The sequence below is a fragment of the Pectinophora gossypiella genome, chromosome 5 (assembly GCF_024362695.1).
Source record: "Pectinophora gossypiella chromosome 5, ilPecGoss1.1, whole genome shotgun sequence".
Classification (NCBI taxonomy): Eukaryota; Metazoa; Arthropoda; class Insecta; order Lepidoptera; family Gelechiidae; genus Pectinophora; species Pectinophora gossypiella.
The window spans coordinates 1887792-1907492 of NC_065408.1; the positions used below are offsets into that span (position 1 = coordinate 1887792).

Here is a 19701-nt window from a genome sequence, read left to right on the forward strand (position 1 = left end):
TAGCCGTAAAAACACCTCCACCAATCCGCATTGGAGCAGCGTGGTGGAGTATGCTCCATACCCCTTCCGGTTGATTGAGGGGAGGCCTGTGCCCAGCAGTGGGACGTATATAGGCTGTTGATGATGATGATGATACTAATGATGACCATTATTGTCTTCTAACGCCCACCCTTCTGACACCACACTGCTACGACATATGTAATCCGTGTCTGTGGTGTCCTAAATAATGTTTCTTTCTTTCTTTCCTAACCTCATCAATGGTGTTACTTAATCCGTCTCTGGCAAAGGATTCCTAACGTTACACTAGACAAGATCTTTGTACAAACTGCTTCACGCTCCCAGATCTCCACAGACGTTTGTTCCGAACGATTTTGTTCTTTCAATCTCACAAAACAAGATTTATGAAAATACAAGTCTAACATATCTTAGGGTTTATGTGTCGCCGTAATATCAGTAGGCTTCGTTTGTCAAAGGAAATTCGAATAAGTGAAAAAAATATTCATGCTTGAATTATTTTCTTTCGGTTCGTCCTTTCAGGGGATGAGCATTGTAGAAATGATATTAGGTATAAACCATCAACATACCTACATCTATCTACATCAACTCGAAAGCAACTTGCAGCCTTTCAGTATTACCACACCCAGGACACTTCATACAAAAAACCTCGTTTTACGCAGACACTACACATTGATATTATCGTACACGCGTATCTGTGTGCGTGACGTCTGACGCCATACGATTCAGGACTAAAGTAAGACCGAGGGTGGGTGAGGTACCTAAACCTAGCTCAGCCGCTGGTGGGGAGCGGAGATTTGCCGTTCTATCATCAGCCGTACGACGCCCACTGTTGGGCATAGGCCTCCTCCAAGGATCTCCGCGACGATCGGTCCTGCGCTGCCCGCATCCAGCGGCTTCCCGGCCGTTCTATATCCTTATTCTATTGTATACCATAATACGGCGCACCACTTATTCATAATTCTTTGAAATAACAAAGAAGGACATTGACGCCACCACAATGGAATAAGTCAATCCAAAATCATAAGCTGACGACTATATCCCAATTGGGATAGTCAGGGGTTTTCGTGATGGACGAAAAGAACTAAGTACACATATTATTATTATATTATCTCACCGAGTTTTCTGTTGTACCAACTTGATAGGTGGTGAGCCGTATCATTTCAAAATCAGATTAAATATACTTTATTGCACACACATGCACGAAACATTTTAAATCATACACAAAAAAGATTACAGTACAATTGGCAGCCTTATCGCTCTACAGCAATTTCTTCCAGACGAGCAGAGGCAGGATCGTTTGACGAGTGCTGTCAACTTAATTCTGTCGGGTTATGGACCGATATAATATTTTGGAAGGATTTTTTAAATTTCTTGCCTAAAATTGATGTGTGTGTGTTCCATAAATTTTATGCCTGTCGATTACCCGCTCCTTTGTTTTTGGCGCATAAGAAAATGACAGGTATAACTTAAAATAAAATTAGATGATGTGGTGTCTACAGGAACGAGAAGCATTATGTACCTAACTTAACTTTTTGCGTTGTTCCTTATATTCGTGTTTTTAGTTTTATTTTATGCGGGTTGTACAATATAAAAAATCTTTTCATTGCATACAATGGAAATAAGCAGCTAAACGCTTTTTTCTAACAAGTATATTCCGGATAGTGGCAATAGGTTCGCCACCTATTTCATTATCAGCCGTACGACGCCCACTGCTGGGCATAGGCCTCCCCCAAGGATCTCCACGACGATCGGTCCTGCGCTGCCCGCATCCAGCGGCTTCCCGCGACCTTCACCAGATCGTCGATCCACCTTGTAGCGGGCCTACTCACGCCACCTATTTAATTATGAGATTAAACGAACTTACCTGTAAGTGAAGTTCTATCTCAATTATACGAAGCTCCTTGTTCGAGAGGTTTTAAACAGTGTAGTCTACGTCTTATGCTCCAGCATCGTCACAATTTTCAAAGCTCATATCCAAAGCTAAAAAAAAAGTTAGTTTCCCGCTTCCTGAACGCAGCTGTCAACTAATGTCATTATGTTTAAAGCATGTTTCATGGACAACTCCATCACCTGTGGAAGCTTTAGGGCGGGATATTAAAATTGAAGGGAGGGAGTCCTCTCGAACAAGGAGCTTCGTATAATTGAGATAGAACTTCACTTACAGGTAAGTTCGTTTAATCTCATAATTATACTCGCTCCTTGTTCGAGAGGTTTTAAACAGTGTAGATGTTCAAAGTTTAGTTGGGAATGAAACATTTAAATTGAAACGAGTACCAATAATATGATTATTCATTAATGAATAAAGTACATTGTTATCACGAAAGCTAATTAAGCTGCCCATGACTTTAATCCCAATAAAGGCAGTGAGAGGCACAGCCGTCGCCTGATAAACTCAGCGCGGCGTTCCACCAAACGTTTTGATATTATCATGTAAAAAACAATAAGAATAATAACTGTTCGCTAAACAAGTTTCACCAGTTCTCAAGAATGGAATCGATATTATGTATGTTATATAATATATGGTTATACTATACTGTACTAGAATAGATACATAGTTCTAAATAATTAAGTTGAAGTTGAGCGAGTACATTAAATACCTATTTCACATTACTATCAATTTCACAACAAAAGAACTACACAAGAACAAATTTCTGATTGAGCTCAACATCAAGATTGGCTATAAGAGCCTCACAGGGACCTCACCGTAGAGCACATTTCCGAAGCTCTTGAACAACAACGATAGTTATAGTCGAAAGGACTGTGAGATTTCATCATATAGTATAACACTCATTTTTCATTGGTACACCAAGGGCTAATTATCAAAGTTACACATTATTTGTTTACATACATAAAAGAAGAAGAAATACATAAAGAAGAACGGGTAATGACGAGGGCACCCAGACACAAGATTGATTGTAACATCCTGTGCTAAGTTGGCAATTGTTGTCGACATTGAGTAGTTAAATGAATCCTAAGACAACATGTCAAATTGATTAGAGAAAATACAAATATAAGTGCAAGTAAGAATTTCGATACATTTATTCAAATGACCTTTTTCATTAAAATATTCAGAACCACTGAACTAAACTTTCCTCTTTATTATAAGATATTGTTAAATGAGGCTGAAAGTATAAAGAGGGGAAGTGCATTTACATTATGTACTTGTGTGATAATTATCTTCGTAATAATTAAGATTTTGTTTTTATTAAAATAGATTACCTGAGCCCAAGTTATTGTGTATTACCTAATATCGACCATATGGGCTTGGTAATAATATTTAGTATATTTTTTTTTATGTGGTAATAATAAATATAACTTGTTGTGAATTTTTTTCCTATTCCTCTATGCAACCTTTCACCCACCAATCAGATGATAGAACAACGTACACACAACACATTAACACACGTAACATTGTTTACGCAGCTATCTCTTTAGTGTAATAATTATTGAATTTGTTTTTAGGACAGTAATAGTGACGTCCTATTATTTACTGGAAAAAATAAATAAATGAATAAAACATATTTTACCCTTAGGTGTGCAGTTACATATAAGGATAACATTAATTTATTAATTATCGGTCGTGTAGGTATATTATCATCGTTCGTAAAAATCATCCTTTCCTTTAACCTAACTTAACATGATCCTGTTGTTTGCACAGGGATTCACTTCTCGTACCCATCCTGAAGATTTAATATGTCAGGTTATTTAGTGAAGGGACCTGCCTGATTTACGTTACAACACTAACCGAAAAATAAGATAAACATATATTTATCATGAAAATATTATTGTTACTTCTCCACTGCAGTTTGGTTCCGATTGATTAAGTGGAGGGACATTATTGTTGTAATTTTTATATTAATTGTAAACTGTGTTTTGGGCTGATCAGCAACAACATAATAAATCTACAACAACATAATTTAGAGAAAACGCTAATGGTGATGTAAGTTATATGTTACTAATGAACTATTTTTCCTTCCTTTTCACCTATGAGTTAATAATAAAAAGGGCAACTATTCTATCTAACCGAACTAGGTATCAATATTTTACAATTTCGAATGTAATACTTGAAGGAAATTTTCATTGAAGTTATAATATTATCAGGTAGGTACCCCAATTTATACTGAGATTAGTATTGTTATTCCTGATTAACAAAGACAGGATTTGAATCCCATGTCTTAATGATAATGCTAAAACTTTTAGTGATAGACATTCGGAATTAATTTTACCAGAATTTTGAAAAATATATTTGCTTGTGCAAATTTTCCCATTATAACTTTATAGGGAATTCTTCCTCCTCATGAGGTGCTATTCTTAAACGGCCTTGCTGCCTGGGCCACTGTTGATACTAATGGCTGTGAGACTGCTAATACATCTGGTTGTAGCTCTGCTACTACTGCTGGCTGTAGGGCTGCTGGTACTGCTGGTTATAGCACTGCTGATCATGACTGGTTGCATCACTGCTTTTATTGCTGGCTGTGGGGCGGCCTGCTGATACTGTTCCTTGTGGGCTTTCTGTTCATGCTGTTGGCTGTGGGGCTGCCTGCTGATACTGTTGTCTCTGTTCCACAGATCCTGTTGCTATCTCGTTTACTCACTCTTCGGGCAATGTTATTCATTATTATTTATGTGCTATTTGAATTTTATGATGTTGGTTGAAAGAATTTAATAGCAGTATTCTCTAACCATGTCTTGTGTACAGTTATCTCTTTTGAAAGTAATCTCTGACATTACATACTTTGATTTCTAGCACAGTTGAGGTTGATTAATAGAACAGAGGCTTTTAGGTTTTGAATTGTCGGTTATTTCTTCAGAATTTGTACTCTCATTATTTTATAATAATCAATTTGACATAATAGTCTATTGTTTCTCAGCATTAGTCTAATCTTGAGTTTCAACATGGGTAGGTAAGCCCCGACAATTCAATGGTTTATCTTCGATTCCTCAAGTGACAAACCAAACATGGAAATAAAAGTATAAAAAATAGTTGGTCTATGTTCTAGCTATCTACTAGCGTTTAGCAAAAGGCGATACTTGTAGTGGTAGCTTTATGTTATTTGAGTTGATACCATCAAGTCCATTGTCTATCCTCTAAGTGATAGCTCTAGGTATGGAAATGAGAAATAGGTATATAGCGCTTGCTAATGCCGACCATAATCGTGGTAGCTCTTATATTAATAGGGTTCATACCATAAAGTCCATTGTCTATCCTCTAAGTGATAGCTCTAAGTATGGAAATGAGAAATAGGTATATAGCGCTTGCCAATGCCGACCATAATCGTGGTAGCTCTTATGTTAATATGGTTCATACCATCAAGTCCATTGTCTATCCTCTAAGTGATAGCTCTAAGTATGGAAATGAGAAATAGGTATGTTAGCGCTTGTCAATGGCGACTTTCTTAGTGGTAGCTCTTACATTCATTGTGTTGATACCTTCAAGTCCATTGTCTATCCTCTAAGTGATAGCTCTAGGCATGGAAATGATAAATAGGTATATTAGCGCTTGGCAATGGCGACCTTCCTGGTGGTAGATCTTTTGTTAATTAGGTTGATACCATCAAGTCCATTGTCTATCCTCTAAGTGATAGCTCTAAGTATGGAAATGAGAAATAGGTATGTTAGCGCTTGTCAGTGGCGACCTTCCTAGTGGTAGCTCTTATGTTCATTGCATTGATACCTTCAAGTCTATTGTCTATCCTCTAAGTGATAGCTCTAGGTATGGAAATGAGAAATAGATATGTTAGCGCTTGTCAATGGCGACTTTCTTAGTGGTAGCTCTTACATTCATTGCATTGTGCCTTTAAGTCCATTGTCTATCCTCTAAGTGATAGCTCTAGGTATGGAAATGTAAAATAGGTATATTAGCGCTTAGCAATGGTCTTAGTGGTTTATTTTTATGTTAATAGGGTTGTTTATGTCCTTTGTATATGTCGTTGTGCAATAAAGTATTATTGATTGATTGATTGATTGATACATCAAGTCCATTGTCTATCCTCTATTGTGATAGCTCTAAAGGGAAACAAATAGTCTGTCTATTCTCTAGTCAGACAGTTCACTACTAGTGCTTAACTAGGTGACTCTCCAAGTGGTGTTCTCTTGTTGGTTATGTTGGTACCAATAATTATCACCCATACGTTGGAAGCTTGAATTATAATAAGATTAGAGTAATTTGGAAGAAATTGCTTACTATAATAAGGCTATCTTTTGCCTGTACTCTCTTAACACTCTTTCTGTTTTTATTGTTAGGGTATATTATCATCATCTTATATTGTAAGTATCATTCGGAGAAGATAACATTATTAACACCACTTAACAGAGACTGTGAGAAGGGATTATGTACTGTTATAATATATATAATATCATTTTTAAGTATGGTTATCTTGTATAAGTTATGTATCTTGTCTACCAATGGTGTAGATGACCTCTGTGATATTGAGTACTACTGTGTCATAGGTACTTCTTGATGAACAGGGTAAACATGAAGTGCTTCTGTCATCTAATTATCTGAACTTGTCAAATTATTTCCGAGTTAATTATTTACTTTTCTATGCCATTCTGCGGTTATATTTCACTGGTTCTCTTTGTTTTATAATAAAACTGCTCATTTCATTCGCTGATAGTAAGTTATCAACCGCAACATAAGCCAAGAACACAATTACAAAAACAAACAAAAATTTTTTTTTTTTTTTGACAGATGAAAATAAAAACGCGGCAATCAGGGACTGAAGACAAGGCCTAAGCCTATTTTGATCGTGATTTTCGAATATTAAATTACTAAAGTCAAGACTGTATAGTCCTGAGATCTTTGCCTGCCTTATATAAGGCGAATTTAAACAACATCAACATCGGAATAAAGTATAACTTTTAAATCACTGTTATAACACGAACACGATACAATTTTAATATTATTATTATTTCTGTTAATAAAACTAGTTACTTTTATTAGTAATAAGTACCAACTTAAGTTACTTCTTCGAATGTTAGGATTATAAAATTATAACCTCAAAAAAAAAGTAATTTGTTTTCGACAATAAAAGGAATTAAATTGAATTGATCATAATTATATCTTCTCTTGTTTTAGTAGATGGATAATGTTAAGACTTACCAGTATAATCCACGTTTTGTTTTATCAAAAAGAACTTACGCTCGTCGTCATCCACATTTTTTCTTTGGTACTGTTTCTAGCTTTTTTAGATAAAAAAGCACTTGATTATGTAAGTAACAGATTTTTCGCACTATATCAATCATGTTTTTGTATTAAATATTAGTTTTCAATTAGTTTATTTACGGAGGCGAAGTGACGCGCCGGTGCACAAAAACCGTAATGACATTAGTTGACAGCTGCGTTCAGGAAGCGGGAAACTAACTTTTTTTTTAGCTTTGGATATGAGCTTTGAAAATTGTGACGATGCTGGAGCATAAGACGTAGACTACACTGTTTAAAACCTCTCGAACAAGGAGCGAGTATAATGAGACTTAAACATAGCTGGCGAGCAGTGAATGTACTAACCTCTGATACTCGTTCGTGGTTACAGGCGTGATTCTATGTTGAATATAATCGTCACGAAAATAACTCAAATATACATCGTGGAAATTGAAATTCGACTGAAATATGAAACTTAATTGCATATTTATCAGTCTGGTTTTCGTTTCGCTTTTAGGTAGCAAAATCTCGCACACATTTCCTATTAAAATTCAATTTCGCGTGAGGCCATTTATTTTCGAATTTTACCTATTAAGCTGCTTTTGGCCTTGGTTCCGAAGTATTTCCGACAAGCACACTTATTTTTTTTCGGTAATTTTGCGGTACTTAATAATAATTTATTACCGGAATTCTGTCAACGAGTTGGAATTCCCAAAACTTATTTCGAATAACTCACTTTTTGTGGTATAAAAAGTACCTAATCTTAAAGAAAGCTAGCAATTTTTGCATGGATTTTATAAAGCTATTTAAGTGCCTATAATTATTACTTTATTATTAAAATTGTAACCAATGTCACTCCGTATAAAGGTCAAAGTTAGGTAATTAAGGACAAAATATTTCATAGAATTCATGATTTTGATTTGTATTAAGTTCATATTCTTAATTAATATGCGAACTTTATTTTTATTTTTTTCAAATTAAACATTTACTTATGAATGGAAAGTAAATAATTATTATTTTCTAGCGGTAGAATAAAAGGCAATAAAATCTGTAATTTTAGTACTTAATTGAAGAAAGTAGATATTTATTTTGAGAGTAAACTTATTACCATGTTAGCCCAGTTAGAAGAACGCTTGATTCTCACTGTGAGGTTGCAGGTTCGAATCTAGCACGGGCCTAAACCTATAATTTTTGAAATCGTTTTTCAAATTCATGTTTGTATCATAAATGATTATCATGTGCTCAGCGGTGAAGTAAAATATAAAGAGGAAACCCACATTCCCGAGAAATGCATTTCCGATGTATGTGATCTAACCTGTATTTGGCTGGTTTTCCCTTCACGGGTTAGAAGGTCAGACAAGCAGCCGCTTCTGTAAAAAACCGGATCTGTCAAATCTTCAAGCGGACCCGTGAAAACGGGTTGATTAACCTAAAATGCCGTTTTAACGACTCTTCTTATATTTAATCAAAATATATACGTCTGATATAAATGGGTATATGTATGTATGTATTTATATATTTCTATTTTATTTTTATTTATTTATTTTACTTTTATTTGTTTTTTTTTATTTATTTATAGTATTTATTATTTTATACAAGATGTTGCACTGTCCCGCACCAAATTGTAATAATGTTTCCTATCCACTGGTTGCCTGGAAGAAATTGCGGCTTAGCTATAAGGCCGCCGGATTGTACTGTATCTATCATCAACTGTGTTAATTTGTTTTGTATGTTGTGTGCAATAAAGTATATTTGATTTGATTTGATTTTGATTCTTCTACAACAAATGTCTTAACTTATTGGTACACATAAAAGTAGTAAACATAAAATGAAATGTTTTCCTCTACTCTTCTTTTTCTGTCGTGTGGGTTGTGAGGTGGATTACAGACCTCATCAAACCGGGGGTTAGGGTTACTATCGAGCCCCTGAGATGGCTCATGTAACGATTATAGACCAAGGTATAGATTACACGTTATTTAGTAACTAGAGGCACGAAAAGCCATTGGTCCCTGTTACTACTTACTGATGTAAGTATGTAGTCGTTACATAAGCCATGTCAAGAGCCTTTGGCGGCTCAGTAATAATCCTGACACCAGGGTTGATGAGGTTGGTATTTCACCTCACAACCCATACGATAAGAAGAAGCTCACGAGGAATGAAGAATAAGAAATGAGGAAAGTATAGTCAGAGTTACATCCATCGTAAGATGAACTAACTACCAATAACTAACCGAGCTCATAATAAGCTTCGAGCTTGCTTATGTGGTACATAGAAGGTGACAAAGAATACGAGGGACTTTACGGTGTCTCTAACACCCTGTATACACCTACTTCAAAAAAAAAGGGTTCTAATCTGTAAGTATACATAGATGTTTTATGTAAATGGCCATGGGCAATAAGACTGATTCCTCAAGAAAATCCATAAGCAATAAAGTTATACAAAACCACAATATCGTTGGGAAGGTGTGGGCACGACTGAAGTGAAGCGGTGCGGTATGTCACGTAGTACATTCCGGGAGATACCGGGACGTCTCACAGTCAGTGATGTGCCGTCCCCGGGAATATTCCCAAAAAGGAAATTTCCCGTTGTAATATCTCTTTAATAGTAAAGACACTGGCTGCTTTTCTTTTTCAAATTGTTATTTCTTGTAATCTAAATCTGGCTGAAGGTAAAGTAATAAAGCTCTTTTTACACATGTTTTTATTTCATAATCATAATCATTTATTTGCCATTGAGAAGGGTAGGTACATCCTTCCCCCAAATATAAAAAATAATAATAAATAAATTAAAGAATAAAATAATAATTAATAAAATTAAAATAAAATTTAAATAATAATAAAATAAAATAAATATTAAAATATAAATATTTATTTATTAATTAGGTATTGTTTAATTATTATTATTTTTTATTTATTATTATTATTATTTAATTTAATTTAATTTATTTGTTGGGTTTCGCCTTTTTACTGCCGGGAATGTTTTCAAAGTGGGAATATTCATGGGAACGTCTCGTCACTGTTCACAGTCAATGCCCGACGCTTATTGACTGCACTTTCTATTCAAATTCCGGAGAGACCTAGTCGGATGACTATGGTTCCTTGAGTTTGTGAAGCTATTTTATTCGACTGTCTCACTCGCTATAACACGTTAAACAGCACAAGGTATTAAACGAGATATCTGTATGGAGTGTTAGGGGTGCGCCATTAGGTATTGCGTCAGTAGGGCTAGTCATAGTCATAGTCATTTATTCTTCTTTGCGAGTCGATGGCGATCGAAGCTAAATTTTATTTATTGTCATTTATTGATAATAATAATTATACGTCACAGATATTACAAAATTCATTTTTTTTTGACGTGACTTATTGTAGATTTGCCGCAGATAGCATTAACTACTTGGCCGGACAAATGGGGAGCGCTGAAGACTCTCACCCGGTGCTGAAGGCTCTCACCCGGAAAAAAATTAATAAATATTACTACGGAATTAAATTACATATTGGCTAACATGCGCAACCTGATAAAATTATCGATCGATTCGACTTATGTCGAAATCGATAAGTTTGTTTTTTCCCTAACTTGCATGCCACGTGATTTTGTTCCTATTTCGACAGACATATTTGTCAATACAATCGAGAAAACGACATAATTATATCGTCAAAATGACCGTGACAAAATTTTATAACTTTGCGTATGTTAGAGCTACAGGAGATCATAAAATAAATATTGGTTTCAATTATGTGGAGAAGAATATTTACATAGTATTTTATATTACTTACTCGGTGAGGTGTGGGTAAGGCAACCACTATAATGAATCAGCCATAAAAAAACTTCCAACAATAGGCTAGTTTCCAACTAGTCAAATCAGTTACTTTTTACTAAACGTCAAAACACGAAATTACTATGGAATTTGTATGAAAAAGCACTCTGTGACGTCATAGAAAAACGTGACAAAATGTCGGACTTATTATTACGTTTTTCTTGATTAAAATTCATAAATAAGTTTAATATAAAAAAGAAAATGTTTTTCGTTAGTTTTAGATGTGTCTTTATTTAGTAATCAGAATTTCATAATTTATCTTGAACCTAGTACACGACCCAATTACACAAAACAGTACACCCTGAACAGAAATCGTGGTCACAATACTCACAGTACAGTTCCCCTACGTTGAAAGAAATGGTTGTAAGTACAAATATAACAGTTTTTTGAAATGTCTTAGCTTCTATGCTGATTTGGGAGCGAAAAAAACAGAACATATTCAGCAGCTGGAAATTCCCGAGCATGTTCTAAATCCGCCAGAGTGATTGTCTCCTTTCTAACATCGATTCCCAGCATGAGGTTCATCATATCTTAGGACTTCTCATCAACGGTGGCTGCTAAGCGTCTTTGACTAATCGCGAATCTAACAAAAAAATACATGACAAAAAATAAAATAAAACAAAAATAATCCATAATAAATATGGAGTTAAAATGTAATTTAACGACTTTCCGAAAACTAAGTAGTCACTGCCCACACAAAGAGTCCGCGACATTGAACTTAGATTACAATCTTAGGCTGGAACATCTAACTATACTTAATTCGACACTAAATCAGACTTAAACTACACTAGTTTTTTTCTTATCGTGTGGGTTGTGAGGTGGAATACCAATCTCATCAACCCTGGTGTCTTATTCAACCGCCAAAGGCCCTTGTCATGGCTCATGTAACGATTACTCACTTACATCAGTTAATAATAACCGGGTCCAACAGCTTAACGTGCCTTCCGAAGCACGGATCGTCTTACTTTCAGACAATCAGGTGATCAGCCTGTAACCTAACCTAACCTAACCAAGATTTGAACCCGGGGCCTCCGGATCGTGAGTCCAACGCTCAACCACTGGACCACGGAGGCCGTTAATACATTTAATATCATAAGTCAATCCAGTAAAACGGACAAAAACAATCAAAGCAAAAGAAGTAACACAGATTCATATACCTTTTAATATATTACTGCAAGATTTATCGCTCTTTTTCAGCTTTTAATCCCAAGACAGGTCCAGTAGTTTTTACTTAAGTCCAGTAACAATTTCTCTTAGTCTGTGTCTTAGACTAGGCAAAGTCAATTCATCACGCCAAACCGTTTTGTTCTATGTTACGATAGTATTATCGTCCGATGTATTTCAATCTGTGGTCGGTCTAGTCTATTTGTTACTTAATACCACTGCAATACATTGAAAGGAAATATAGTATATATCGGAGGATCCGGGGGAATCCCCTCCGACGAGAGTCCATCACTCGTCTCCTCAAACCGGCCACCGTCCATAATCAGAAGAAATAACGATGCGAGCTGCTTGATCAAATCCCACTTTACTTTAATAAGACACCGAGAAGTTACAATGCAAGTTGATTGTTTAGATATTAACGGACGGAAACGTGGCGATCCCAGAGATAACGTGACGCAATCCTTTTTTATGTCAAAGTGACAGTGACACCACCTCGTTGACGTCCTGTCAACCAACTTTTACATCGCCAGTGTTGCCATTTTGTACAAACAAATTCACCTTAAAATTACTAGTTGTCAGTCACGCCATCTCTGATTTCACCCAGGTACAAACCTGACGTTTCCTCACAAAAAAAAGAATAAACAAAATAACTGCTCCTTGTTGTGTCATTCAGTGAGCTGCGACACGGCCATCCTGCTTGACACACGTCCTCGTGTGTTAATCTGAACCAATATATCACAGCACAGTATCCAAGTTCGCTCGGTCATTCCTGACCTAAATTCTAAGACAGTTGAGAATAGTTAACCCGGTACATTACAGTTTAACAGTAATTGCAGATCAAGAGGTTCCAAGTACAATGAAGTTACGACTACAAGATCATACTGTTCTGTTATCTAACCCATTTGGCTCACTGAAATTCTCAATATAACAAGTCTAGTCCGTCAAGTACGATTTTTATAATCTCAATAAAACTTCCTTTCTACGCGAGGCACGTAACGGCCATATGATGATAGCCAAAATTACGTATTCCCCCTCACGAGAGTTACTGTCGTTACGTTGGCTAACCACCAAGTGCAACAAGAGAGCTTTGGCTAACCACCAAAATCATTAGCTGGCTAACCACCAAAATCATTAGCTGGCTAACCACCAGGTAGTGCAACCATCAGCTAACCACCGAGTCATAGGCACACGCTCAGCTACCCACCAAGCAGATATGCAGCAGTTTGGCTAACCACCAAGTGCACGTCAAGTCGTATGAGTACCCACCATACAAACTATAGGCATGGCTACCCACCACACCAGTCAGTGAGTCAAAGTCTTAACACGGTCACAAGTTAATCAGTTGTCAAATCGGCGAGACATAACAAAGCATAGAAAGAAAACATCAAACAGTTTTATTGGCGTCAGAATCGCCATTCACCTCTATGTCTAACTTTTTTGGATCCTGATGATCTGGTATTTTACGTACACGGTCGTGAGCGTGTTTGTAAGTCCTTTTCGAGTTCTTAGTCTTCAGCAAACACCAGAGCATCTCCACTCGGCCCATCCTGACTTCCTCACTTGAAGCATCCCAATGCAAAACAAATCTTACAGGGGATCAAACTTTGTTCTCACATGATTAAGCTTACATTTCATCATGATAAATCATCAACTAACAATACACGGACCATTGACCAGTATTCATCCTATAAACAACCATACTTGAAAATCCAATTACTCTTTACACTAAAATCAACTCTACAATCACAAATCATCATCTTTATGCATCTCGGTCATTACTATCACCTAAAGGAGCGATAGTAACTCATGCCACTCCACTGAGTGACGATATCTCACAACCAGGCGTCACTACCACCTAAATCGAGCTGTAGTGACTCATGCCACTTACATCAAGTGACGATAGCTCACACAGTCGTTGCTACCACCTAAATCGAGCGATAGCAACTCATGCCACTTACACTAAGTGACGATATCTCAACAAAGCACACAAACTTTACATTTTAGTTGGTAGAATAGTGGTCAATGGGTTACACAATTTCTTCTACATCACTAATTTCCGACTCTACATGAGCTCTACTTGTGACTCTACATGAGCTCTACTTTGGCTCTACATGAGCTCTACTTGTGACTCTACACGAGCGGATTGCCCGCGTGCGTCACCCACTGACTACTGGGTTGTTTTAAACACAGAGTAAACAATTTGAAAGAATGCCTCAATCAACAACTAATGATCAAAAATAAAATAAAAAAAACATCTTAGACCGTTCATTAAACACACACGTACACGGGCACACAAATACTCGGTGACAAGTCAACATTGGCAACCATTTGCCACTTAATAATCATCCACCGCTTATCTGCAGCAGGAACTCTACAATCATCATCATTCACACAGCTGAATGACGGGACACACTATTCATCGTCACTTGCATCAAGTGACGGGAAACCTTAATCATCATCACATGTAGTATGTAATGGAACCCATCATCATCATTGCTCATAGTCAACAATGGAACACCTTAATCTCATCACTACCTCAATAGATAGCGGCACACCAACAAAAGAACACTTTAATCTCATCACTACCTCAATAGATAGCGGCACACCAACAAAAGAACACTTTAATCTCATCACTACCTCAACAGATAGCGGCACACCAACAGAGGAAATAACGATATCAAGGTATGTGTGTCGTATAACATCTTATTCACTCTCTAAATCAGTAACATTTAACTCAGAAGGCAATTCGCTTCGAGGCATTTTTCCAAGCCTATTCCACTTAATCATAATCCAAATCATTTTACTTCGCAATGTTTACTTCACTTCATTACGATTTCCAATTTAACTAAAGTTAACAAAAAAGAACTTTCTGCACTATATTCGTTTTCATCCTAATAAAACTTCCCATCTTTCAAATCAGGTAAAACAGATACGACTCACCAGGACTTATAATAATTTCCAATAAAAGATAGCCACTGGTCTTATGACATGATTTAGGTCTTCAACAGCACCAGCGCAACAAGTCTGGCTGGTATACAACGCGCTGCCATGATGTCATCACTTTACACGGCTACAGCTCAGCCCGCGCCACTTACATCGCCGCTCGCAATTCACCAGTTGCCGAACCACGTGTCAAATTATGACATAAAACAAAAGAATTCACTGTATTATTGTATTCGCATGTCTTTTTTTTAATAGGTTTAAAAAGATTACAATAAAGAATGTTGAATATTGAAAGATTTGATGAATGACGGTAGATTACAAAACACGTAATTTAACGAGACTCAATTATCATGTCATAACTAATATCTTTTTGCTTGGAGTGAGAAAATACAACTTTAACAACGCAGGTTAAGCGTGTCTACACCAATTCGAAATATTTTTAGACCAAAATACAAAGATTTGACAATGATGAAAACAGATTGGAAAACGCGGTATGATTGACACGGATTGACACAATATGTCTCGTCAATTTTCTTTTTAAACAAAGGGAAATAATAATTTCCAAGTTAATTTTAAATCAATTTCCTCATTATTAGAAACGGAAATTCACCCAGCAATGAAGTCAATAACAATAAGGTTCCAGTATGAAAACGACTCACCGTAATAACAGTTTCCAAGTTGAGGTACCATAATTTCCAAACACGACTGCACACAGTATGGAAATATTGTGATGTTTACGCCATCATATCTTACGGCATGTAGTGATGCCGATCATTAACAAAGTCCAGGTCAATTCAAAGTCAGGTCCATCTCCAAATTCAGGCATGACACTACATCTTCATCACGTGGTCACACGAATGTGATAGTCATCATAATCTTCTTCTGATTGTGATAATCCAAACTTACATTGTCTTGTTGTGAACGTCGCATCACATTGTCTTCATCCAAGTTCACTAATCCCACTTCTGATATCGGAGGATCCGGGGGAATCCCCTCCGACGAGAGTCCATCACTCGTCTCCTCAAACCGGCCACCGTCCATAATCAGAAGAAATAACGATGCGAGCTGCTTGATCAAATCCCACTTTACTTTAATAAGACACCGAGAAGTTACAATGCAAGTTGATTGTTTAGATATTAACGGACGGAAACGTGGCGATCCCAGAGATAACGTGACGCAATCCTTTTTTATGTCAAAGTGACAGTGACACCACCTCGTTGACGTCCTGTCAACCAACTTTTACATCGCCAGTGTTGCCATTTTGTACAAACAAATTCACCTTAAAATTACTAGTTGTCAGTCACGCCATCTCTGATTTCACCCAGGTACAAACCTGACGTTTCCTCACAAAAAAAAGAATAAACAAAATAACTGCTCCTTGTTGTGTCATTCAGTGAGCTGCGACATATATAATAGTTAGTTACACTAAACCGGCGAGCATGCGTGAACATTTTGATGAAGAAGTGAAATAAAAATGGTGTCAGAGTGGAACTTTATGGTTACTGCTTAGTTGCCAACCCTATTTTTTGTATTTATGTTTTATTTACCTTTCACACAATGCGGGGTTGGCTGGAAGATAAGTCATTGTCAAAGTATTTATTGCATACCATATGGGAAACAATTGTTATAAGTACATAATATTATAGTGCCATATATGGACCCGGGAGAATATAGAAAACAAGAAAAAAATAACAACAAACTACATTTAGCCAGAAATACAAAAAACCCGCTCTCTCTCATCTCTTGAGATCTCTTTTAGAGATAAGTCCATCTTTTGTACATTTTTTTTTTAATTTATGTTGTATTAATGTTGATGGTGAGGAGATCGGTAGCGCAGCGGTAAACGCGCTCGGTCTGCGATTGTTGAAGTTAAGCAACTTTCGCAAAGGGCGGTCATAGGATGGGTGAACAAAAAAAAAGTTTTTATCTCGAGCTCCTCCATGCTTCGGAAGGTAGCGTGCCTTCCCGTTGGTCCCGGCTGCATTAGCAGTCGTTAATAACCATCAATCCGGACTGGCCCGCGTGATGGTTTAAGGTCCGATCTCCCTATCCATCCATTGGGAAGGCCCGTGCCCCAGCAGTGGACTTTAATGGGCTGATGATGATGAATGTTGATGGCACATTAATACAACATAATCACAAATTTAAGAGCCACGCTCTTGTCGGTATAGCATTCTCCATGCTACTGTTTAGGGCAAAATGTGAAATGTATGTGTGTTAATAGTTTAATGTGTACAATAAAGAATATGTATTGTAATTACGATAGATTATAATTACGATAGTACAACATCTATCGTTAGACGATAAAACTCCAGATTTCTTAATGCCTCCCGGTCATTATTTTCAGATTTAGAATAATTTAGCACATTTCTGTATATATATTTTATAGAACTACATATATGTAGGGTCGAAAACCCTACATTGCTACTTATCTTTATTATCAGTGGTGTCCTCTCAGGGGTCAGTGTCGATCGCATCGTAAAACCACAGAGGGCAAGGCTCATTTTTACTTTTATAGTCTATATAAAAATGGCCACTCCATTCCGCGTAGCCACTGGGCACTATAGCTTGAAAATAGTGCCCAAGTTAGAAAAGTGTGGCCCTTCGACCATAAAAAAATAAGGGGTCTAGGTTTTTATATTATTTTATGAGCGTTAGTATAATCTCTACGTACGTCTTTAATAAGTCGTAAGAAAAAGTCTGAGATAATATTTGTATTTACAACAAAAAATAGACACTTTTATCAGTTCAGGACTTAGTGCGTGTCTTACTGACAATTAGCCAGTTGTTTTTATATTCAAAATGTACTTTATTTTTAGAAATATTAACAATAAAATATAATATAACATCACGACTGTATTCCCGAAGGGGTAGGCAGCGGTGTTTAGTATATATGTAGCGGACCCAACTAGTTGGCCACCTAGTTCCGCTCACATGCAACAGATGGCGTCACATTCAATAATGCAGTCTTCAAGCGGTCGTGAAACGCGATATCGAAGTTTACACAGCAAGACGCATTTATACAACTTCCAACACAACACTGTTGGATCGTCGATCCCTACTCACACTACCAACTTGTGGCTAGCGGGGTACTATGCTCTGTTCGGTACCCCGAAAACATCCTTTGGCGGCAGTACACCCTCGCCGCCAAATATACATCCATTGCTCGCGAGCTATGTATAAGTCCCATGTTATTACATGTGCTAGCCCTAGCACTATCCTGTAGCACAATATTGTTACACAATGCTTCTTCTTCTTCTTTTAATTCTTTTATCCCCTGTTGGGATGTAGGGCTTGAATAACAGATTTCCACCCTACGCGATCTTATACAGCCTCTGTAGCTTGCTCCCATGACATGCCGAGAGTTTTTAACTCTCGGTCAACCGAACGTCGCCAGACACAATGCATAAACACATAATTATGTACACATATTAAGTGTATTTATGTACCGAGACAAACCGTATTGTGGTTTAACGGTATCAGTGGTTTACCTTACAATTTTCAACATCATCAATTTAAGAGCCACGCTCTTGTCGGTGCAGCATTTTCCATGCTACTTTTTAAGGAAAAAATAGGGCAGTGGTTTCCCTCTTGCCTTCCGCTTAATACCTAATGCAATACTTTAATGATATAAATAAATAAAAAAAATCACATAAATAATGCTTCCTTAGGCTTTAAGAAATTTAAAATCAGAATTTGATTAAGAAGATTATATCAAGTGTGGTATAAAACGGGCACGAAGTAGTCTGAAATAATGCAAAATTGTAGAACTTTTCCCAAAGTCCCAACTCGTGGCCTCGCGGCACCTACTTCCCACGGTCCTGCCAACATAATCGTGTTCGTCCATTTACGAGTGTATCCCGACCATATCGAGTACCAGCTACATTTTATAACACTCTCCTATAAAGATGTTAGGCTCCGTATTAAACTTTGCTTTTAGAACGAAGTTAAAAGTCGTGTTAATAAGTTCCTTTTCGAGAAAGATTTATCCGTATCGCTTCAATTTAGTCATAATGGTATCTTAGTATACTATATTATAATAATACCAAAATATTATAGAAAGATCATGATTGTGAGAAGGTTTAAAAATACCACATTCAAGCAACTCTCCTCAAGCAATATTGCTATTTAATATTTGTTGACATTGTGCACCTTTTGTGCTCAAATGTTCAATTGTATCTACTACGTTGGTCTAACAGAAAGCTGCGTAAAGTGTGGGCTCTTAGTTTATCTTCTGATAGATGCTCTAAGCTCATGTTATGTTTTATTTCTTTAATCTCACCTGACGGTAAGTGACGATGTGGTCTAGGGTGGATCACGCTTACCTAGCAAATGCCTATTCACTCTAGACTCCCAAATTGTAACGAGTTGGAAAAAAACAGACAACGGCAGACATTTCCAGTCCTGTGCTGTTCGCATCAAAAAGTAAGAGGCAAAAGATTTAGTGCGGATTAGTGGTATATCCACAACATAAAATATGTCAAATTGCAATGTTTATTTTTAGATGAATTCTAAAAATTATTGGCTTTTTAGACCCCGACTCCGTTACACCAAGAATGTAAAGTTGATCGAATCTGGTTCCGGCCAAGTAGTTACTGCCATCTGCGGCAAATCTACAATA

The 19701-nt window shown here is 36.8% G+C and overlaps 1 protein-coding gene across 2 annotated transcripts in view; it reads right to left on the reverse strand.

The window, feature by feature from the left end:
• The window catches only part of LOC126366622 (cardioacceleratory peptide receptor-like), a 478107-nt gene that overhangs the window by 139709 nt on the left and 318697 nt on the right, over positions 1-19701 (reverse strand). The window lies entirely within an intron of this gene.